At 40.4% G+C, this 25,047-nt stretch overlaps 1 long non-coding RNA gene across 1 annotated transcript in view; it reads left to right on the top strand.

Moving 5' to 3' along the window:
- LOC124158418 overlaps positions 1-25,047 on the top strand; it is a 59,885-nt gene that overhangs the window by 21,542 nt on the left and 13,296 nt on the right. Inside the window, exon 3 of the long non-coding RNA XR_006864783.1 lies at positions 4,325-4,419. This is a non-coding gene — a long non-coding RNA (uncharacterized LOC124158418). The remainder of the gene's footprint in view (positions 1-4,324; positions 4,420-25,047) is intronic.

The raw sequence follows: 25,047 nt of genomic DNA, 5'->3' as shown, positions 1-25,047 counted from the left end.
TCTTAATACTCATATTGCCTGTCAGGCTTCCAATATTTTTTATCATCACGCGTACAAACCTTATGTAATAATTGCCTCTGTAACATAAAATTGTGTACAGTATCATCAGACGATCTTCAAGCATTTTTCTCAGCCTCATTCATTAACTTCACGAACTCTATCTAGCTGTCAAATTTGTGGGCCATCAAAAATCCCAGTATTAAGTTTCTCAGAACTAATTTGTGGCATTTTCCCATATTTATCCAGAGCCTTCAACAGCTGCTCCTAAAGGACTTCTTTCTTGAGCAGTGGAGGCAAAGTTATTTTTTGCGGTTTAACCAGATAATTGCTTAGTTTGGTTTCTCTACCACAAAATGCTTTATTTCTCATGCCACTCTTTTCTCGACCAGAGGCTATCTCTGTCCTTGCTATCCCAAGCACGTCATAAATTAGGACATTTTGTACGGCTCTTAGTAGTCGAAAGAGAAAGATTTGCAATTTGAATCCACAGAAGTTATCCGTCGATGTTTTTGATAATTCTTCACTGCCACAGCAATGGTACGTATTCTCCTTTCATTTTTGTTGATGTGAAAATAAAACTGAGAAAACTTGTAGACAGTATTAATCACGACTCATTGCAAACTCGGCTTAGAACTGTAAATGAATAGATTGCCATTATCGGAAATGCACTCGGGAAATTTCATTTTCTTCGGGATTTTCTTAACATCACTCACTCACTCACTCACATCACTTTCATAACTCACAGAGTGGAAGACTCTTGAGAACAGTAGGGAAGCAAATAATTTTCTCCTGTAAGATAAAAAGCAATATCTGTTCCATGTTCTAATATATTCCTATAATTTTACCGAAAGATAAGTAATTCAGATGCTGTGTCAGGAAGGTCAAGGTCTCGGGCGAGGGCATTTATGAACCGGTGGTTTTCTGCATCGGTGTGACATCTGGATGCAATTAGTGAACGATTTATTTTTTAATTATTAATTTATAGGTTCCTTTGTTTAATAAAAGGAGTATTTTAGGTTCTATGAAACTGTAGAATTTCATTCCGAATCATATTTTAGTGTTTTTTTTCTTCCTACAAGGCAGTTAAGTTTTGATATCTGAATGTATAACGAAGTTTGAAATCTATGCTTGGCCCCCTTTCGAACTTCTTCACAAGATTATGTGCCTCCGCAAAATCATTATTAGCTGGCCGCACTCTTCCGTTGTTTCCCTTCCCATCTTTCTTTACCGACGAATATTCCTTCCCCGTAGCCACATGGTGTGTATCAGCTGGCAGTTGGAATTCCGATCCTCCCAACCCGCCTAATGCTACTATCGGCCAATCTAAACTATGACAGTCAGGTCGTATTGGACGGAAACATTTAATTTTAGCGTGCAAAGGAATCTTAAGAATTTGAGTTTAATCAGAAGCGTATTTCACAAGTTCTAAGTTATCCCGACCCTAGGTTTTCTTTAGGGAAATTGAGTTTAATCTCTTTCCAACTTGAGTGTCATACATCAGTTTCTATCATCGCATTCGATATCCTTAAAATGTAAACATTAATTAAGAAATGAGATGATATAAATCTTTTCGTGTTAATTGTGACAAAAGGACTGAAATAAGAATATTTTCGGAAGAATCTGTACACAAGGATGTGTGCCAATGATCAGTAACACATGTGTTCACATAAAGGCAGCCTTGTTTGAACATGTAGTATTTTTTTCAATTTTACATCCCAAAATAAATACAATTCCTAGAGTATGCCATAAATATTTTTAAATGGAAAATTTTAAAATTTAAAATTACTTTCGCTCATTTAATATTACATACATTATTCATAACTTTTATGAGCCCAATTTTACCTTGCGGTAAGCTACGGCTGCACTTTAGGAATATTTCTAAATCAGTTTCAAACGACTCTGACTCTATTTCAGCAAAATTATAACGCAAAGAATTCAGCCGGTAAAAAAATTTCATTCCACAATATAATTATGAAGCTCTGGAGTCTATGATTTTCGGTGATTTGTGCTCGTTTAAATATTCACAAACCAATCTGTGCTGTAAATTTGTTCCACTCAAGTGAATCAACAGTAATGAAAGTATATTTGTTTTATTTCTGCAGCAATGTATACATCTTCAGATTTCAGACTCAGTTAGTGATCGGCTTGCAATTTTGCTCATTTATGTAGATCATACGTGAGAATTAAACCAAGTATGGAAAACTATATTGTATTGTGTCTTGGTACTGGATCGGAATCATATCTCAAGGGTAGTGGAATCATATGTGGACCTTATAACAGTAGACGTATGTGTGTTACATGTTCGCCTATTACTACAACACGATGCCCCGTGCCGCTTTTGTGTTGACAACACTTCTCTTCTTGTCATTGAGTTGTGCTTCAATGGAGCAGCCAGTGGTTACTATCATTGACCCGCAGGGCGCAATTACATGTAATGAGATAAAACTGTTGGCGCCCGCGACATAACGAAGTTGGAGCACGTAGGATCGGCAAATGCTTGATTGCGTAACTTGCTCACCGCAGCCCATCCTCCTTATGCGATTACACTAGCGATTCGATTTCTTGGCCCCCCATTGCGTTCCAACGACGCTCTATCCTCTCGTATCACGTGACAGTGGAAACGAGACACCCAGGGGGGGCTCGCGGGTTGCACTTCTGCGGCAGGGACTGTAAGCGCGGGCTTTTTTCCTCTTCCCGCAGGAGGGCAAGTACTAGAAGGAACAAGGAAGGAGGAGCCGCCGCGATAGGAGCCCGGCGACGCCTCCTGGGAGGGGATAGGGAAGGAAGGGAAGGGACGAGGAATCCCGCACCGTCACATAGGCGGCCGGGTCCTACCATCAGCGAAACCAAGCTTACGCAATTAATGTTCTAACGGCCTTGGAGGATTATTCTATGAGGAAGAAAAATCCAAGGATCAAATCTTTAGATACCGTGACAGTCTTCCGGCGTGCTTTTGGGCCTCGGCTGAGGGCCCCACGGCGCGGCGTCCCCACGGGAGCGCTGGGCCCTCATGCGGCCGGGAACCGCTTCCCCGCACCGCGCCGCGCATCGCCGGGAGTAGACAGTCGCAACCCCCTCACCCCACTCCCCTCCCCCTCCTATCTTCACCACTATTTCCCTCGCAGTTCGGCAGTTCACTCGACCGGCTCCCGCCGCGCGTTACTACTCACTCCACTCCTCCCACCAACCCTCTGAAGTCGAACTCGGACGTGTCTCCCGATCCCCCGCCGAGGGAGACGCATTCGCCGATGACGAGCGACCCTCCGCCGCCGTAGTACCTGATGCCACTCGCCGGCCGGGCGTCGGACGCGCCCGCTTGAAAACCGATTCCTCTGCCGCTGCCGCATTATTTTTGACTTATCCTCTCGAGTCAGTGACTCTGCTACGTAGAGTGTTTTCCCTCCCATCTGACTTCTCCGGGACGTGGTTTTTTTTATGATTACCGCACTGTGAGTTTTCGCCGCTTCGCGTATTGTTGTCGGCCAACAGTGACCGTGGCATCTCTATGCAGCACTGCCAGCTCCTTTCTTCTGACCGTCACTCTTATCTATCGCCTCGTGCACTAAATATTGCGAGACAACCACTACTCTGTGTTACTGTCTCGTCAAAGTGTCTCCTTCCATACTACGTCACTTTGCACCTAAGCTTCCCATTTTCCCCTAAACTGGAATGAAGAGTGGATCTGGAAAAATAGGACTGATATCGACTTAGTGGGGAGAGTTTATGACAGCTGTCATCTCGAAGTATGTGCGTTAGAATATTTCCCGTGGTGAATGACTCATATTAATATTTGTGTCTTTGGGTGTTGTGCCAACTTCTCTATGTCTCGCAGACAATCGTGTGAGACGGAATTCGGTAGTATTGTGGTTTTCAAAGACATCCTAGTAAGGCAAGGAATGCCATTCAACATTCTTCCTCGCTAATGTTACCGGCGTGTGTTTTAACCTACTGCGGCAAGTCGCGGGCCTTGTAGTGGAGGGCGCTGGGGACTGCAGCCAGGGTCTTTTGAAGCCACGACACTCCAGCTGCGACTGCGAACCTTTATTTTATTTTTTACGAGCCGGTGAAAAAGTTAAGTAGAGCTACAGAAAACTGTGATTTTGGCCTAAAATCGTCGTGATTTAAGCTTTTGTTTAACGACATATACTCCTGTGCTGCGATTAGTGACTTAGCAGGCAAAGTTAGGAATTTATCCCTTAAAGTGACAATGGACGAAATGAACACCAATTGCAGAGATCTGTGCAAGTGATTGAAATGATGAAGCAGTTGATTCACCAAGTGCTGTCACAACCTTATATATCTCGTCTCGTCTTTGAATTTCCAGCCCTCCCTCCGGCCTGAAGCAGTCCTACATTTCGACATACATCATCTCCAAGTGGTTCGGGACATTTTGTATAGTCTGTCAACTCCGTTACTCTGGTAAGTCACATTTATTTTCATTTTGTCGTTTAAGTAATCATGTTATTCCATTTATTCGTCTGTATTTAGTTTCTTGAAGCGCTTTAAAAGTTCTTACTGAGTGTAGATATTTGTAATTTTGTAAGAGATAACCTCGTTCTCTGGATCAACGTTTTTAAACGAATCAGACAGACTGTCGACAAGTTGAATGTGTAGAATTCCATGGCTAATAATAATTGAGGCGGCTGTGGTAACTTTCCTCACTTTTTTAATCTTACACGACCGGTTTCAATGCTTACGCATCATTCTCGAGAGCTGTTTTTAAATGAAACTGGTGAAAGAAAAAGAGAGGAGATTAAAAATAGTATATCAGCAACATTTTTTGTAACAAACTGTTACTAAGGTATTACCTTGGGGGTCGGATGCCAAAAGAATTTCAATTGGTTATTTTTTATTATTTTTTATATTGGTCGTATTATTTACTCAAATATTGGACCGGATTTGGTAAAATAAGTACATCTGGAGCGGGATTTGTACAGTCCGCCTTGTTTAAGTACGTACTCTCAATAATCCATGCATATGGATTTAAATTAACCGTTATAATTTTCCCTGAAACCATGTGCTGACAGTATTTTTATATGAGGGGGTGCGAAGCCAAGGGGTACAAGTGATTTATTTCTTGTCGAAGTTTGGTAAAGTTAATTTTTAAAAGAAATGCACTAAAACTTGGATGCCAAGGGATTCGAGTGAGTGTATATTCTGGGCTGGCATCGAGTAGAAAATCAAATACACTACTAAATATATAGTTCAACTCGTTTGTTTTCTTTGCGTGATATCTGCACATAACTCTGTTTAAAAAAGAAATCATTTGTTCCCCTTGGCTTCTCACCCACTCCTATACTAAGTATTTTTGTTGAAAGTTATTCATCTCACTTGTTGAGAGATGGCCAGAACGATTGTTAGATCACCAAGCTCTCTTCTCGAATTGTTTGAATGTCCAGTACGCAGTAATTACATAAGACTTTAGAGATGAATAATGAATTTGTACAAGAAATATTAACGGATAGGTTCACTCGAATTTAATGTAAAATGATGATAGCTGTAACGTAAGTTTCATGGCAGGGGAATACTGAACGGAGAGGGGAAGTTAAAAACCGTGTTCGGGGTGAGATTGTGGGGTAAGCGAGAGACAGAATGGGAACTTGGAAAATGGAAAAAATGAATGGGTCTTACCCCGAATGGAAGAAGAAAGTCAAAGTTGGGAGGGAAGACAGGGGGAAGACAGGTTTCTGCAAAACACTCCACCTTAACTGGTAGAAAACTTAGATTAAATTCGCAAAAAAGTTATCATACCGCTAATTTATCTCATCTGCTAAAATATGAAAAGCAATCAGTGCTTTGAAATGTGAGGGTATTGCGGACCTCCGTCACGGAAATTAAAGCAGTAAGAAGGCTTGCACTTAATTACCGATTTTCTTTTCGCTCTATTGTATGCCCTATATTTGTACAAAAACAATTGTTTTCTTCGTATTATAAATGATTAAGCAAGGTCAAAACTTATCATGACTCATGAAAGTCAATCAGGAACAGTTCAGTTGGCATAGCCTACCCTGTCTAACGCTTGCTGTAGAAGACTCACCAATGTAAATGCAGTACCAAGCATCATTCGTGTGAATCATAAATATTCTAGTACAGTGGCGGAAAAAATTAACGCAAAGCTCGTTGGCGTCTGAGAGCGGCCAGTTCAGGAACTACTTGTCTACCAATATTTTGCCCTCGTAATGCTCTCATACAACCGGGAGTTTTAAAAGCAATATATCCCTTATACCGGGGAAATAATCATACCCGTCGCATTATCACAAGGCGCAAAAGATCCAGCTACGAATTCTTCGCCATATTCTCCGAAGTATGCTTCGCCCTCGACTCACCTACAATGGAATCCACTCTCGTCGGGACATAGTGGACACAGCCGACATATTGGGCATTGAGACTGCCCTAACACCCAATCGTTCGGGTGGTGTAGTGGGTAAAGGCTTCATGCTTCGAATCAGGGGTTCCACGGATCAAGTCCCAGTGACGGATGACTTGATGCTGCTCACAAACACACTGTAAATATTTTTCTGATCTTAAAACTTCGCAATATCTATCAATAGGTCCATAGGACGTTGCATGGCTATTGAATTCTTACGCGCTTATTTATTTGTTGAAATTCAACCACCATATTGCATAACCATTTGGGCAGTTGACTGTGGAGTGAATTTTGACTACCATTTCCGCGTCGTCCAGCACCGCTTCAAGGCCCCTAACCATTTGCTGCATGTGTGATGTGTCACGGCCTGCTACTCCTCCCTCATTTCAAGGGAAAATTCCTCGGAAGTTCTGCAGAGCTGAGCGAAGGAAGAACATCAAGCCGCCCAAACTCAGTAGTTCTCAATCGGGTAATTTTTGGCGTCTGCGCATGTATTTCATCAGAAACATTGAGCAAATGGTTAAGTTAACAGAGGTTAGACTTACCCTTAAATTTTTCAACAAAATGAGCATTACGCATACATTAAAAAAATATTTTATCATTATTATGGAACTAATGTTATTTCGAAATCATAGAAATATTGGACTGTCCCCGTTTTCAGCTATTTATTTATTCCCTACTTCGAACTTGTGATTACTTTTAGCTCTCAACATAGGTTAAGGAATAGAGTAAATCTCACAATGAATTATTCGAGGTAATTTCGCGTCAGAAAGGCGGTTGTAAGACATTTATGTTAATTTACAAACTAACTTTTTAAAAATAAAAATGATTTTTCATTACCTTTACGTATCAATGAAGAAATTTTATTCTTGTAATCACATGAATTACCATTCATTGTTACATCTTCATTTTATGGCCGAATTTCCAGTATTCTCTATTCATTGAAGAGGAGCCTTAGAGTTTTTTTGACCATCCCGTGAATTATAGTGTGTGGTCGAATTTTCCCATTGTCTTAGCAAAAAATATATTTCCAATAAGCCACATAATGATTACAAAAAATTTACCTCATATACAGCAGGCGTTTTCTTTTCACTTTCTTACGAAGAATTTACTCCCATGATTGTTGCATAATTGAAATGTGCATCAAAGATGGACTTCTGAAACAGTCTACGTAGCAAAAGTAAAGTAAATGAGTTTAATTGTGGACATTAAATATTTTGCGGAAAAGGATTCGGACACAAAAACGGAGTAGACCGGTAAATGACTGCAAGGTAAAGCATTTGTGTTTCAGAGAAGAGGGGAATTATGCAGGAATTGATAAAGAAAACTAGCATCAAAGATCAGATTTGAACAAAAGTAATATTCACTGGATTTAGAAGAAATAAATTCGAGAATCAATTGATTGATTATGCCTGAACGAGAAATTCACAAGGAAAAATATATCAGTCCATGAAATGTATCAACTTGTAGCAAGGAAATATTAATCATAATTCGATTACCACGGAAACAAATTCTAGATAAAATTCATTCCCTTCTATTAACTAAATACAATTAAATTCCTTTACGTTCCTTTCCAACCATTCAAATTTCAGTATTATCTCCAGTTTCGTAAATAACTTTTCAATAAGTGAAAATTATAATACTTTTCTGATTCTCATTTTATGTCAGTTAATAAAATTTAAAAACATATAACGCTTAGTTCAGATACATCTATTTTAATAAAGATCTAATTTTTAGTTGATGTTGTTAATCAAATACGCGTTCATATGGATCATCATTGAGATTAAAAATCAAGTTTTAAAGACATTATGAAGTTCAAAAAGCTCTATTTACTCCTCTCATTTCACTATGAAAGAAATCGTTTACTGACCAAATTAATCAATTTCTTTGGATAACTACATGAAAGAAATTATTGAACCTTAAAATGGCCATAACATATTGCGTTACCTAAATCAATTCGGCTTCGCATTTCTTTTCAATTGCAGTACGTTACAAGTTGTTCCAATATAATCCTCGGGAAACTTATTGGGCGTAGAATATTGAGCAAAGCATTGCAATACTGAACTGAAAACAAACAACTGATTTCTCGGAGGTGGCTCAAAAAAGTGCTTTCATTCTGTTTTGAGGAACTCTATAGGAGTTTTCCCTTGAAGGGGAGGAGTAGCAGGCCGTGACACATCACACATGCAGCAAATGGTTAGGGGCCTTGAAGCGGTGCTGGACGACGCGGAAATGGTAGTCAAAATTCACTCCACAGTCAACTGCCCAAATGGTTATGCAATATGGTGGTTGAATTTCAACAAATAAATAAGCGCGTAAGAATTCAATAGCCATGCAACGTCCTATGGACCTATTGATAGATATTGCGAAGTTTTAAGATCAGAAAAATATTTACAGTGTGTTTGTGAGCAGCATCAAGTCATCCGTCACTGGGACTTGATCCGTGGAACCCCTGATTCGAAGCATGAAGCCTTTACCCACTACACCACCCGAACGATTGGGTGTTAGGGCAGTCTCAATGCCCAATATGTCGGCTGTGTCCACTATGTCCCGACGAGAGTGGATTCCATTGTAGGTGAGTCGAGGGCGAAGCATACTTCGGAGAATATGGCGAAGAATTCGTAGCTGGATCTTTTGCGCCTTGTGATAATGCGACGGGTATGATTATTTCCCCGGTATAAGGGATATATTGCTTTTAAAACTCCCGGTTGTATGAGAGCATTACGAGGGCAAAATTTTGGTAGACAAGTAGTTCCTGAACTGGCCGCTCTCAGACGCCAACGAGCTTTGCGTTAATTTTTTCCGCCACTGTACATGTGAAGATGTAACTAGAATTTTAATTTTCCTTGCGTCCAATTTGGACTTGTGGCCCAGAATATCTCGATTTTTTAATAGAGCGCATTTTATTCAGTTTGACTTTCTACGGCATTTTGTTGTCAATGCCCTTTCTTTTCTAATTTCATATGCTACTTTTTTTCAATGCCACTATGCATTTGTCGCTTCAAATGGATTTGCTGTGTTGGTCGTCTCTTTACAGACTGCTGAAATTAAAGAGAAACGAGCGATTTTTGACTTTTTTGCATGAAACGGGGATTGAAACGGAAAAATCACCAATCGCATAGTTGATAAAGTATGACGAGAGCGTTTCTTTTCATGTATTTTTGCGATTTTAAAATTTTATTATTTCAGTGCAACGTAAATTAAAGTACAATCGTGGAAATGAATAGGTATGAAGTTTGCAGTGGTGTCCATCTGTACATATTTCGCATTCTTTCTTTTAAGTTGCTCTCTAGCAGTGCCGTGGGAGTTAGGAGAGCCTTATTTCGGTCAGGCATGGGTGCCTTATCGGGTAAATCGGTTTCCGTTTATGAGAATTCGTTTATTTCGCGATACGTATTCTTGAAAACCATCATTTTAAATTCATGTGAATCTGATGACAAATACTGAAAAAAACCACCCGGGGACCTAAGTTGGTCCTAACACCGAGGTAATGGGAAAACCGCGAAATTCAAAAGACTTTCCTAGAGGTGTACCCTGGTTTTCGGTAGAAGTCGCCAAATCATGTTTCACCTTGAGAACTGTACAAACGATGAGAATAATTCATTTTTCGTGGCTACGAGGTGAAAATATGTCGATATGTATGTTTTTTTTTAATAAAAATCGACGTAAAATATGATTTTTTTCGCAATAAAATTATCATCGGCTTAGATGTTTTTTGTATAAATCCCGTTGAAAATAGCTAACTATATAGCTCTCCGTGAGAGCTAGCTGCTTGAGAAAAATCGTTTACATTTCATGGAGTCGTGGCCGTAAACACGGAAAAACAAAAAACGTGGGACAGATGTGAGTGAAAATACATTGCATATTAATGTAGTGAAACACCAAAGCACGGAAAAATTGTCCTTCAATGACATTTGGGTGGCACCGCCCTGCTCTGTGGACCTGTTCTCAATGTCATTTGGTTGTAATGCTGCAATACTGGCTATGCCCAATGAGCCAGACCTGACTACGGAGCAGGCAGCATTGGGGGGCTACTCTGGGTATTTATTATTAATTAAGTAGGAAATGCTTAATTTGGTATCCATTCCCGTTTATCACTATGGAACTGAAATTGCGCGTTTCCCAATTTTCCACTTGACACTTGAGCGCTCTTTTTGGTTTCTCTGTCCTCTAATGTCAACAGGCGTACTCGGAGTGGGGTCGGATGTCATGGGCGGACGCGTCATGCTTGTGACCGGCAGCGGTGGACGTCAAATGACTGCTCGATCGAGATTCACAGCGCGCGTAGCGTATATTCCGACGCGGCCTGCATTCTTGGAGACGTTCCGTGCGGTGAGCGATATGTGGTTTTGTTGACCGTCACGGATACGCCACGTCTCCTGCGGGCGTTTATGAACTCTCTCCCACGGAGTTATATCTTTTTAGAGTTGATGCGTAGTTTTCCGTGGCGTTGTCTACATGGTGTCTCATGCTTCTGGGTGTCACCACGGATTTTCTATTCGACGACTGTTTCTCCGGTATTCAAACCGGCGTCTCCAGGTCGACCCGTCGTCACAAAGAAACTGTCGTCGCTAAGAAAATCCATGTGGTGAAACCCAGAAGCATGGATACGAACTTTTTAGAGTTTTGTCCTCTGCGTTTATCCGAAATAATCCCTAATCCCGGATAAAAATCGTAGAGAGCCTATATAGCCAATGCATAAAGGTGGCCCTACTAACCTACGCATAACTAAATGCATGTCTTTCAATTTTCCCAGTATTCCTAACAGCATGTTTCGCATTTTTAGCTTTATAGAAATTTTGACTTGATGTGAGGTCGGCAAATGTTGTCTTTTGCATGAATGTGGATGCATAATTAGATCGAGGCGCAACGTTTTTATGACCGTGTGGTGTGAATCTGGGAATCCTCTTGCATACTGCATGCTAGAGATTGATCACCCCCTTCCACACACCCTAGAGGTGGCTCGCAGGTTATTATGTAGACGTAGTGCGTCACTGGTAAGCTCTATCTGTGCTTACCCTCGGCTCCCTTATCAACGGGTTTTAAAAAATTACCGCTCTCTGGCGATTGTTGCATATTAATCCTCAATATCGATGGCTACGTTTTTACATTACGTATCTCAAAATTTGGCCGGTTTGAGACGAATATTAAGAAAAAAGTGTAATGACAATCTCTGCAAGAGCTTTCAAACAAAACGGTTCATGAGTAGGACGGCGCATTCGAAGATAGAATCGGAACTCTTTCCACCCTTATGCATTCAATAAAGCTATTATTTAAAATCTTTATGATCCACATCCGATGTCTTCCGCAACTTTTGATCCGATGTATCTGATGAAGGGCAATATCCGCGGATATTTGGATCCGCGGTATCCGATCTGACCATCCCTAGAATAAATACATCGCTATATGACGATCGCCGCAAAATCATTGGGATAATTTGTACCGCACCCTTAAGAAGAATGTCTGATATGTCCGGTTTTTTCCTTGCGAATAATGGCGAAGTGTAGAATTCTCTGGTAAGATTTCCCAAATCTCCCTCCGACGCTTCGTTGATCGAATAGATTTTCATTGGATTGCATTGCACCTCTGAATCCGTGAGTGCGATGGAAGGCTCATCGAAAAGTTGGAAGGATTTTTGGGAAATCTTACCCGTTTTTAAACGCGAGACTATTCTTCACTGCCAAATATCTTCTTTTTTTCATTTTGAGGTCGATTTATGGATTCATAAAAATGCAGTATTATTCCGTTTCCTCGCTCATTAACTCAGCGAATCAACGCAAAGGTTGTTTAGGATAGGGGATAGGGATCTCGCATCATTGCACATCGCGGACATTGAATGTCGCACGCACAATAAGGAACACTAGTTAACAGGTCATTCTTAATGCCGCGACGATAACTTGGCTCTTGAAAATGGCCTGAAGAAAGCGGTTTCACTATCAGTTTACTTTTTACCTCCGAAATGGTGATGTTTGATTTGTCTTGAGCCACCAGAATAGTTTAAATAAACACTTGCAATTTTTCACGATTGTAAAATATATGCCAACCAAGGTTTCAATATTACTACATCATCTTCAAGGTACAAAATGGTTGAAAGGTACAAAACATTTTTATCTTGAAGATGATGTACTTACCACGCGCGCAGCTAGGAATTAAGGATAGGGGGGGGGGGGAACGGAGCAACTAATACTTGGGGGTATGGAATACGGGAGGTGCGGCCGCCTTCCGCAAGAAATGTTTTAGGATAATTGGTTCAAAATGGTGAGTTTTACGGCTTTCTGAGGGACATTTTATCAATCCTTACACTATTCCTAAAGTAATATTTATCGAATTAATTAAAACGGATTAAATTTTAAAATTTCACTGAGTTCTGGGGGGTATTTATCCCCCAAAAACCCCCTCCCTTGCTGCGCCACTGGTAGTAACAACGAATTCTAGGTCGGAATAAATTTCATAATTGCGGAAATTGTGTTTATTTCAATATGGAACAATTCCACTCCATCAGGCTTTGATCTTGGGATTTTACACTATCCGAATGGGTAGCTTCGGATAAGCTTTGACAAACTGTGGTCCAAGTGTGGGCCCCTGAGGAGACACAGTGGGCGATAGTTCAAACGATAAACTCCGGTTGGAGTGACGTTATTGGACCGTTGTTTCTGAATGGAATCCCACTTAGACCCAAGTCCCGAGGGTCGTAAAAATTATGGCGGTCTTCACGCCACCTACCCTCGTTGGTACGTCCCCAGATATTATTTCCCACGACCCTCTTCATTGTTGCTGTCCAGAAGGATTCTTTATTCCCCTTGAATGTCTTGCTCTTATATTCACGAGTCCCTTTTATTTATTTGCCACAACACGGTGAGCCGAGGGCGTATACATGAATACCTCCACGGCACCAAAGCTCAACAATCACCCACAGAATCAAATCCGCTCATCTAGTATTACAAGGTCTACGTACTATATGAGCGGATTTGATTCGGTTGCTGTTTGTTTAGCGTTTATGCAGTGAAGGTATCGATTTACCACAAAAGAAAACTGTAAAAAATCTCTGTGTAATGTTTCAGTGAACCTTAGATGTACGCCTCAAACCCATTATGCGAGGCCTTTGTTTCTTAAGATCTCTACATCGACTCATCAAAGCTAAAGAAATACTCACACCTGATAAACGCATTTCTCCTGTAAAGACAGAAGCCTTCCTCACCTGGATCGTGCAGCCTTGTTCTGTAATTCCCATAATTATTGACTTTGTTGTCCCTACATTCAAATTCAATTGATTAGTCTGCGCCCAACTGTTAATTCTCTCGATATTCTCATTGACAAGTAAGATTAACGCTATAATGATCTATTTAAAGTACAACGCCAATGAAATTTAAATGAGAAATTATTGTATTGTTCATTTTTTCTATGGCTTTGTCAAGATAAGAAATTAGCGCCATTCTTTAATCCGCGTCGCCTATCTCCTGTATCCGCCTGCAGCCATGACAATAACTATCTCATCGCTTCTTTTGTGCTGCTATTTTTATGGGCTTGTACAGAGTTATTTTTTCGGTATAAAAAAGTCCTCTTCGAAGTACTTGAAAAAACTTCAAAACTCTTGATGAATGAAAAAAATTCCTTCATTCCTCGTTCATTATTTAAGTAGTTGCATACATTTTTGAAAGATTTCCCTCTCCTTTCCGTACACTATGGGCCGGTTTTATAATGTCTGGTTAAACCTCACGTTAACTAACGTGAAGATTACGGTAACGTGGAGTTTAACGAGAGGTTGTGTTTTATAAAGCAAATCCTACCGCCGGTTGGCTGATGGGAACTTTAACGAGAGGAAAGCACAGCTACTGTAATTCTCATACCAACAATTGATCGCGAAAAGTGAAACAGACGAAAGTCAAAATTTAAAAAATCGAGTTGGAGTATGGTGAAAGAATTGTTTACGTTTGTTTTGAAGTGATGGTTAGCTTTGAAAACGAAGATGAGCCAATATTTTCGGTTTTAATCATTGACGATCTAATGGTCAATCATCGGTGTGTCGTTAAAATAAAAATACTCGCCTCGAATTGTGAATATTTGGCAAGTACAAGCGTTAATTGTATGAGTGCTGATATACGTGTAAACCATAAATTACACGGAGATAATAAATGACTATTTGTGAATGGATTGAATCAAGGTCGAGTCCCTTTGAAAGAAATAGTGGTAAATTAACCTTGTTTGTGCTTATTACACGAGAACGAAGATTCACATTTGTATTGTGAAACCAATCGAAATGGTTTTCTATTTAGTAGGCCACCAGAGATTTTAGGAACATTTTGAGGCTACTATGTAATCATAATGACGATAAATTTTAATCATACTTTTGCAGTAAGATATATCTTCTTAGCGTTAGTATGCCCCCCTAGCTAATTTATCATCATCTCTGCGTTCCCTACGGAATTAGGAACAACTTGCAAGTTGTGAATAATCAAAGCCTTTCCCGTTTTCAAAGTACTCACCATGGCCATAATTTAAATAACAGAATTTATAACCAACCACCGTCTAATAGAAAAATTCATCAGTGTTCATTAAAACGATAACAGGCTTCTATCACTATGATGTCATTGTTATGATCAATTAATTTATGGTATTTCCTTTGATGCTTTTTGTGTTTTTATAGAATCATTTTTAGTTTTATTAAAATGTTCACAATAAGGAGGTAAATTCAGTCATGTGCCACTCGTGTAACAGACTCGAAAAGCATTGAGCCATATAATTGTCAGCTAGCAGCAGATATTTCATAACTTTAAATTATCTCATCTTATTTATGACGACATCTTATATATGACTATATACTGTTGAGAAGCAATACGTTTCATGAAATCCATAATCTCTGGCAAATAAATTTTCAATAAGGGACACAACTAAGTTTAAATTTCTTCATTTGAGAGATCAACACCTATTGGATGACACCAAGTAGCCCTTACCTTTGAAGTATAAAGTGAAACATATTTTGATACTGGCTGTCAATAGTGTAGTTGATACTGTAATAGGGATGACTGTGAGTCTTTATGATAATGCCATCGAAAATGTATTCATTGCCTTCATAAAATTGAATGGATGTTCAGAAATCACTGATCATGTACATAGCTTCACAGTCGAAAATTTAAATTAGAGAAGAATGAATAAAGCTTGAATAACTTGTGCATAACCCTACCACAGTTACTTCAAGGGCTCTTGCCATCCAATTATTAAATAAATGTACAGTTTGCAGCAAACCTTACGTACTTTACAAGTAGGCTGCATGTTGTTATGACAGTATGCATCTGTAACAAAATATTGCAACTCTTTTTGGCTCATAGCTTATGATGGGGGATCTATTCTTTATGTAAATACTATTTTTGCAAACCTTGTGTGAGAATAAGTTTTAAGTGCTAATGTAACTAACTTCATATCTAATCAACAGCAAGGCTTGTATTGTATTTAAGATTTAAGGAAATGAAATGGGTGTAATGATAATAAAGTTGCTGGGTTCAATTTGTAAAGAATCTGTTGAAAAACATATCTAATCAGAATGAAAGCATGAAATTTCGACTCTCAGTGGTGTTTATGAATTCCTTACTATACATGAGATAGGTATTTTCTTTTATTCTCAGCCCATTAAATATGAAGCTTTCATTGAACATGTTTTAAATATTTAGCAGAGTACTAAATTATACAAAGACAGTAGTGGATCCAGGATAGGGACAAGGGGGTGGGCTAGGTGAGGTTCAAATTCCAGCTGTAGTGGGGGCCGGAAATATACCACCATTCTATCTAGTGTAAATTGGATATCCAAGGTTAGTAAATTGGATACCCTCCTTAGCCCCCCCCCCATGGATACATCACTGTACAAAGATACAGTTATTTATAGAGCATTTAAAGAATTTATTTGTATCAATTGCAAAGCATAAGGATTCCATCATATTGACTCCTTTATTGCAACTGTCTTTTTGGGATATGGGTTTTCAATGTAATTATGTTGTTACATGCTGTCACTGTAAGTAATTTTTTTACAACCTACTTCTGGGGTAATCCTTTTGAATGCTGTACCAAGTAATCTCTGAATGCACCTCACTGACATCACTCACTTATAATTAACGTATGTGCTTCCATTATCATAAACGCAATAATATGACTTCCTCACATAATTTTATCGTACCATGTTCTATTTATGAAGTGATTATTAAAGCAATTTCCCTTACATCCACTCCACTTTCATAAATCTATTAAGAAATTTGCCTTTGTGACATGAACATTCTCATAGACTGTTTCTCATTACATACGTTGCAGCTATGCATGTTAAAATATATCTCTAGTGATGCAGATCGGAGCAAGACAGATGAGACAGAGATAATCCTTGGAATAAATAAAAAGAGGAGAATTAAAGGGAACATCACAGCACCAAAGTGCAAATAGAGTCTCTTTAAGATATATGGAGTAAGATTTGCTATGGAACTCGTATTTCTGACCCAGAAGGAGGATAAGAATAGAGGTATACAGGAATGTATAGATAATATTGACAGAGGAAAAGGAAGTAGAAAGTGAGGTGAGGGAATTATTACAGGAGATAAATTAAATATAAATGATGTAGATGAAGTGAATATCAAGCTTGAAATGCTGAAAACTGTGATTAAGGTAAGGATTTTGAGTAAAAAGAAAGGGCAGGGACAAGCCCTTGGATAGAATTGACTTTGCAGCATCGCTCAGCCGTTCGTCTGTTAGGTTCACGATAGTACGATGGTCCTTTTTAGGGCCTTGGACCTCATCTAAGGGATGCTGTCTGCTCTTGAGTTTGTAGTACTTCTTAATTTGTTTCTCCTGGATTGAAGAAAACTTCTTGCGGGATGATTCAGACGTAATTCGGTCCAGAGTATCCCAGTCAGATGCTGTCAGCGAGGAGCTCAATTCTAGGTGTAGTCTGTATAATTCTTCTGAACAGTAGTGAATGGAGCGGCGGTTGTTGTGGATTCTCTCTCTCAATATCGCTTCGCTGGTTCGGCGAAGAATTCTCATTGCTGCTGGTGTCTTTAGATGATGTTTCACTGTGACACAGGGTGGCAGAGTGTCAGAATCACGGCATCTTTGAAGAAACGCCAAGGAGGAGAGAAACTTTGCCATTGCTCCAAGCATAATTCCCAAGGAAAAGATCGTGACTGGAGTAGAGGCTGCCATTCGCGGTCTCCCCAAGAATTTTGCTGATGAGATTCGAGAGGACGTGTCGCGGATCCTGAGGAAAACACGGCCACCTAAACCAAACACCACAGCAGCGGAGAGGAAGGCATTACAGGAGCTAAAGAATAACGAGGACCTCCTCATTATCCCCGCGGACAAGGGCAACGCTACTGTGATCATGAAGAGATCAGACTATAATGACAAGATCACTACTTTGCTGAGTAATGCCACCTACAAAGAGTTAAAATCCGATCCGACAGCCAAATTAGAACGATCTACTAGGAGTATCATCAAAACTTCCTCCATACCTGCAGAAGTACAAAGGAAACTCCTGCCATCAGCGTCCAAGCCACCTAGACTCTATGGACTCCCTAAAGTCCATAAAGAAGGCATTCCACTCAGGCCTATCGTCAGCAATATCGGCGCACCCACCTACCTCTTGGCTCAATACCTGGCTGAAGCACTTCAACCCTTCACCGGAAACTCGTCGTCCTTCGTGAAGAATTCAACGCACTTCATTGAACGACTTCAGGAAACTACTGTGAAGAATGGAGATCTGCTAGTAAGCTTTGACATCGTGTCTCTTTTTACCAACGTACCCATTAACGACTCCATCAAGATCGTGGAAAAGCTCATCGATAACGGATTACCCAAAGATTTTCCCAGGCTTGTGGAGCATTGTCTTCGAAATTCATTCTTTTTATGGAATGACCGTTACTACGAACAGAGTGATGGCGCTGCTATGGGATCTCCATTGTCCCCTGTGATCGCCAACCTGTTTATGGAGGAATTTGAGAATTAGTGCTGACTTCTTACAAAAAGAAACCTACCCTCTGGATCCGATACGTGGACGACACATTTGTCATCTGGCCACATGGAGAGCAAGAATTGGAGAATTTTCTACGACACCTCAACAACCAACATGATTCAATCAAGTTCACCATGGAAGTGGAAAAGGACGGCTGCCTACCCTTTCTTGACGTACTGGTGACGAAGAAACCCAATGGAAAACTCGGCCATGGAGTCTACCGTAAGGCGACACATACGGACCGATATCTGCACGCCTCCTCACACCACCACCCTACTCAGAAGGCAGCTCTAATCTCGACATTAGTGCACAGAGCATACTCCATCTCTGACCAACTCTCACTTCCCGCCGAAAAACAACATTTGGTGACGGCCCTGGCCAGCAATGGATATCACAGTGACATGGTCCTTAAAAGGACCGCAAAGATGGAAAGAAAACTCAAGAATAAGACACCAAGTCCAAAAACGGAGAAACCCAAGGCAGCGGGTTATGCGACAATCCCCTATGTGGCTGGCACCAGTGATAAAATCGCGAGACTCCTCAAAAAATTCGACGTAACAACACGCTTCAACTGTGTTAAGAAGACTGGAGAACTTCTTCCGACTCCTAAGGACCGTATCTCTCCTCACGCCTACGAAGGAGTTTATGAAATTGAATGCAGTTGCGGTATGTCATACATCGGACAGACCGGGAGAGCCGTGAAGTGCCGCATTCAAGAACATAGAAGAGCGGTGAAAAACAAACAATTCCATTTGTCGGCTGTGGCCGAGCACACTCTCAGTGAACCTGGACACGACATCAACTGGGAAGAAACAAAAGTTATCGCCAGAGAATCCCGATATTTTCCGAGGATCATCCGAGAGGCGATTAAAATATCCAAACATCCTCATAATTTCAATCGAGAGGATAGCTACGCACTCCACAGCACATGGAAGAGACTCTTCGCCCCATACCCCCACGCTATTGGCCGCAAGGCGACCAATCAGGGCGAACCTACACCACTGGGGTGCCTATATAACGGCAGCCAAAACACGGCATAATCACTTCGACCTGAAGACGCCTGCTGGAATGCAGGAGAAACTGTTGTCACCAACACAACCACGACGCGGTGAAACCCGGAAGATGCAGCCTACAGTACAACATACACTGTTGGTGAAATGATAAAAAAGGTTAACAAGTACGTGTGAAATTTTTTGTGGGAAAACATAAAAATAAGGGTGTAGTATCCTTCAGCGAAAACATCCACTGCAGGAATACGCCCACACAAGAAGGGGGGCGTGAAAAACTACTACATATCACTTTGTCGTAGGCGCTGCTCAGTGTCATGTATATTTACCAGCTAGTTGTTTAAGTGAAAAGTGCTTTGTGTAACCTCCTCTTAAAGGATGCCAATGATGATGAGTTTCTAATTGAAACTTTAAGATTATTACATTCCCTACGTGCTGTAACGGTAAATGATTTGTTGTAAAGTGGAATGTCTATATATTGAAGTTAATAGTGATATTTAATGTAAATATTATAAGTACTAGCATTACATTAATATTGCGGCATACAACAGTGCCAATGAAAATTCAATTGGCCCATTGGCTCAGAAGTTAGTAGATGTTTGCGTTGCTTGCATGAAGTCCATCCATTTTAGTGGTGTAAACAACTTGATTTACACTTACTGTCAAAACCGTATTTGTCTTCATTATATCTAAAATAGAAGTTATTGGAACGGAAACCACGGGGAAACCCAGCGGTGAAATTCCAACAACTAGATTTTGCGCATAAAAACGAGTGCTTTTTTTTTGAGAAAAAATATTGTACAGGAAAGAATATGGAGCCAAAGATTTTTTTAGTAAATGATTCGACGTAGAAATAAATTCTCTTTCGTATGCTTTTTGCTGAATTGAAATTGACTGCCCGGTTTAAGACGATAGAGATCCTAAAAACTCGGGAGTTTTGCTTTCTTTTCAATGACGGTAGTCACTGTGCGCCTACATCAGCATATTTAGCACTCTTTCCAATACCCATCCTGCCATCCCGGGGTTGGTTGACTCGATGGACTTTGTCAGGATACAGAGAAGGAGACTGTGGGGCAGGAGTTGGTTGGCATTCCTGGGATAAGACGTCCGTCTTTCATCCTCTTCGGCATTCATTCTTGGAAGACATGTTCGATAGAAGGGAAAGGGATGTGGAGGCTGCCTTCACGAGAGACAAGACTCCAAATCGATTTCCCATCCACGGACGACACTTCGCTTGTCGCGCAGGTATCGAGTCGAGGGATTGAGGCGATCATGATACTTCCTTACGTGTCCTTTCCCTCTCGTCCTCAAATCTTATCTTCCTGCCCCATGGTCCCTCACCTACATCTCGAAAATAGCGTCGGGCGTGCCGAATTTCCTCTCATTTTCCCGCGTCTAACCAAATCGACCACATCGCCCATCGTCAACACAATGTCAACAGGAAATAAAAAAATTCAGTTTTACTTTGGGGCAAAATTAATAAATCGTCCGCATAGTTAGTTGCCATATGATACGTTTTACGACTTATTCGTAATCTTTATTTGGCCCAGACTGCGCAAGTGAGGGTAGCGGACGGAGAATATGGGTGGGCAGGCATTGGCCGAGGTGTAAGGCAAGGCTGTCCTGTATTGCCGCTTTTTTTAACGTATACGCTGAGGAGATGGTAAGAGAAGCGTGGGACGATTTGGAAGCTGGAGTGAAGGTGGGAGGAATGATGTATATATCGGTAAGGTTCGCGGATGATTAAGCGCTGATAAGCCAGTCAGCGAGGGGACTACAGGCTCTAGTGGGTGCGTTATACGAGCGGTGCGAGGAGTATGGGATGAGGATTAATCACAAGAAGACGAAGGTAATGCGGTTATTTAAAGTATCGCGAGCGATGGTTGTGAGACTCAAGATAAAAGTAGGTGGGGAAAAACTTGAACAGGTAGAACAGTTTAACTATTTGGGCAGCACATTAGAGGAAAACGGACACAGTTACAAGGACATCAGGAAGCGAATTGCACTAGCAAAGGAGGCGTTCATGAACAGATGAACAGGAAGGAGCTTCTGACAGGATCGTTATTTAAGAGTTTGATTTTGAGTGTAGCTCTCTACAGTGCGGTAACGTGGACACTGAGGAAAGAAGACGAGAGCAGATTGGAGGCATTCGAGATGTGGGAATTGAGAAGGATGGGGAGGGTGAAATGGATGGAGAGGAAAAGGAACGACGAAGTACTGGACATGGTGGGTGAGGACAGGCAGCTTTTAGATTACATACGGAGGAGACAGAAGGTATGAGAGAATGTTGAAAATGGTGTTAGAAGGTAGAATGTTGGGTAAACGAGGGAGGGGAAGGGAAAGAATAGGATTTTTAGATAGATTGAAAGAGAGTAGGCGTTACAGTGAATTAAAGAAGGCAGTGCTGGAAGGAAAGGGAGGCTTCCAGATCACTTCTTGAACACTCCATGGAAACCTAACTTCATCGGTAGAATACCAGAATCTTATAGTAATTTTTTATAACTTTTAATGCATTTTAATTATAATTTATTTGTGATTCATGTCAATTAATGGCTGATTGAGTACATTCTCTGTTAAAACACTGGCGGACGTTTATTTTCTTTATTACGTGTAATGTGAAATGGTTTCTGTTACATCACAGTTCATCTTTCCCTTTTGTTGACGATATTACTACATTGCTCTGTCTACATACTGTCGCCGGCCCGCGCAGAATTCGTTTGTTAGGATTACTATTTTCTTTCTTTTATTTTATTCATGAATCGTTTCTGAAACAGTTCATTGTGATGTACAGTTATTTTCTCAAAGACCTGCAGCTCGATTCTGTAAATTTGATATGACCGTCACAAGCGGATTTCGTCAATGTATACACGGCTTTGACGCTGGAGCGAATCGGAAACTTTTTAGTGACATCACTATCACTTTCGCGTCCGTGAAAGTATTCACGCCCGAGAGAGCCTGTGGTAGCTTCGTCGCGGCTAATTTTTCCTCATGAATTTTCGCTGTGATTGATAATTAATAGCACATTATTCATTCATTACGATGGTGGCTATTTTATATTGTCACTTCCCATGTATAATATGTATTAAAAACAAATAAAAGAAAATCGTTAAGTTAAATTTACATACGCCTACTATTTTAATTGGTTGGCCTTTATTGCAATTGAAGTTGGTGAGAAGTTAAACCCTGCGCTGAGGGTTTGACAATTATCTTATATTTGTGCATCTGCTAGAATGTACAAGTCAAATACTCACAACTTATAATGTTCATAATAATTTGGAGTAGAACCAATTGTAAAAGTATTGTACGGTATTGAATGCTAACAGATGTATTTAATATTGGTTTCGTAAGTTCAAGCCTTCGATTTGTTTTTATTAAGGAGAATGGAGGCTCTTCACATAACTCCGCTACTTTTGCATGAGCATCGATGTCGATGGAGGCAACAGATGCACATACTTCGGCGGCAGTAACGCGATATCAACAATCCCTTCGAGATGCGGGAAGAGCATTTAAGAAGTGTTTGTCCCACGTATCTCGAGGATTGGCGATGAATATTGTCACTGAGCTCACACCACGATTAATTCTTAGACGTTTAGATGGCTTGCCGGGGCATGCTTCAGTACGTTAAGGTAAAAAATAATCATCTATTCCATATCTTCCATGCATTCTTGCTGCCGTTCAGTAATAAGGCCAACGTGATACTTTTTTCTGTTGACACAATAGAAATACTAAGACACGTAAACATCTCGTCCTCTAACAGAAACTGTTAATAATCAACTCGTATTCGCGCCAGAAACATTTTCACCAGTATAAATCGTGAATAGTGGCATGTGCTTGCACTATCAGACATATAAACGCAGATATCACATTTACAGAATCGAGCTGCAGGTGCCTCAGAAAATACAGGAAATTATTAGTTTGGCAAGGTGTTTTTATGTGAGCTGGATAACATTTTTAAAAGTTTGTTACTGATTCACCCAAAGAATTTTTCCAAGATTTTGCTTCCGATCAAAAATTTGTACTGAAAGTTTCTTTCTCAAACCGTTCAAAGTATAATTTGAATAGTGCTGTGAGAGTAATGAGTTTCATTCAGCTAAGTGACGAAGTTCGTTTTTAAGATAGTTTTGGAACTCAGTTAAGAGGCTCCCAGTTAAGTCGGTGCCTCTCAGTCTCAGAGCTCTCTGGATTGTTGATAACACACTACAAAGTTGAGGGACCCTATGAGGGAGTAGTGCAGAAAACTGCCATCCAGAGGACTCTGCTCAGTCTGACGTGGTTTGTTTGTTATCCCGGCGCACAGTGGTCTGGGGAGCGCTTTTTTCCGGACAAAAGTCGACTGTCCCATTTGTAGAGGTATATGATGGTGTTACACAACTTTAATATATCTTCTAATGCATGTATAATGACTTTCTCAAAAAATAAATACGCATTCGCTTTTTTTCTGAATAATTATACTACAACGACGTGTGATGCAATGGTGGTCTGAAAAACACTTACGCATTTATAAGTCGCCAAATCCAGTTTTACACGAATGAATGGATGTTTTCTCACTTAGAGATAATTACATGACCATTATGCTTTGGGGGGAGATATCTTTAATGAAAGTATTTCGTGGAATAATTAATTAATGAATCAATAATTATAGGAAGCAAATAGATATGAGGAAGTAAAACAATTACTCCTCATCATTAGTTTCTTCACTGTCTTTGTACGCGGGTGCCGAGTCTACGTTTGGGGATGAAAGCAGTCGTAGCACCAAAAGGATAGCACAGTTTTTTTTACAGAAAGAATTTCTTCTTAAGGAGGTTAAAGACTTGCTGCCATTAGAGATCTGGCCCCTTTCCTGATGGACATAGTATACTGATGTTTAGTCAACTTTGCCTCAATCACTAAGCCTAATGCCTCGTCTGCATTGTAGGGAAGAACTATGTACCTTGGTGTCAGATCTATGGATATAACAAGCTTGCCTTATATTTCTGGCTCTACTGGGGCTTATATGAATTGCCTCATCTACCATATGAGCTGCATCGCTTTGTTTGTTTGCCCGAAGACTTCCGTTCGACGCATAAACCAGCTCTTCAGTTGTTTTTGTGTCGAGCCTTAGACCCAGCCCCCTCCAACTCCCGGCCGCTAGGTGGCCCCAAAAGCTCCGTGCGAGGGAATCTCCGATAGATGGTGCTAGTGGGTGTTTGCGCGTCCAGCATTACGAAATTGCATTGAACCAAATACAATACTTGATCGCTGGAACAACGAATTTAAAATGCCTTTAACTGAATTGAACACTAAGAAGCAATTTAATAGCCTTTTAATTTCATTGACAGCCAGTTAGAAAGTCCATGTACAAAAAACATTGCCTTTACAAGAAATTGAAAATGAGATGTTGTCGTCTGCTAGCAGTCGTATTTTATTAGCTCTACTTCGTAAAAAAGAAGTTATTTGCGTCCTGATCATCATATATTTATCGCTAACGGCATACTGCCTGACATATAATTATCAAGGTATCGGTCCCCCCAAAAAAAATTGGCGATACAGACAGTCGAGTCGGCGTTTCCTCCTCCAAGGAACTCCAGCGCAATTATGCTGAATGGGGAAATAAGTTTTGGCTGCAGAAATCTCCTTTAAACTCTCATTAGGTCACCTTAAACAGGCAATCCTAAACTGGTAGCTACGAGGATACGGTTATCTCCGAT

Source organism: Ischnura elegans, chromosome 5 (genome assembly GCF_921293095.1).
Source record: "Ischnura elegans chromosome 5, ioIscEleg1.1, whole genome shotgun sequence".
Classification (NCBI taxonomy): Eukaryota; Metazoa; Arthropoda; class Insecta; order Odonata; family Coenagrionidae; genus Ischnura; species Ischnura elegans.
Note: the sequence above shows the minus strand (reverse complement) of the source record. Positions and strands in the feature narration are given on the sequence as shown.